Consider the following 556-nt stretch of genomic DNA (forward strand, 5'->3'; position numbering starts at 1 on the left):
TGACATGTCCTATGTATGTCTTTCAGGCTGCAGAACTGCTGTACTTCTGCTTGTTCTGTGGTTATTTCCCAGTCATCCTCTGGAAAGGGAGCAGATTTCTCATCCTGCAAGCTCTAATTTCCTTCAGAAAACACTGCTTGGTTGCAAGGGCACATGTTTTTGGTTCAGACATGCTGTTCAGAGGCAGATACAGGAGGAGTGTGTCAGAAGGAGCAGTTTTGAATTGTGTAGCATAAGAAAGAGCAGCCAGGAGAATCCTCAGTGAAACAACTCCTGAAGGGTTGAATTTTATGGCCTTCTTTTCTGTCCATTTCTACACAGGCGGGTAGTGAAATGGGCTCAAATGGCTTCCTGGGAGGGAAAGAGACATCAACAAATGTTGGTCCTGTGGTCTCACCCTTGTTAGAAAAGACGGGTTAGGGGAAGTGTTGCGAGTTGGGAGGGTGCTGAGGGGAAAAGGTCCAGTTTGTCTTGAGACAAAATGTTTTGTGACTCATTTCTGCCAACTTCCAACCATCTCTTTTATATTTTGTTATTCTGAAGTTAGCTTACTGAT

Source organism: Strix aluco, chromosome Z, assembly GCF_031877795.1.
Source record: "Strix aluco isolate bStrAlu1 chromosome Z, bStrAlu1.hap1, whole genome shotgun sequence".
In the NCBI taxonomy this organism is placed as follows: Eukaryota; Metazoa; Chordata; class Aves; order Strigiformes; family Strigidae; genus Strix; species Strix aluco.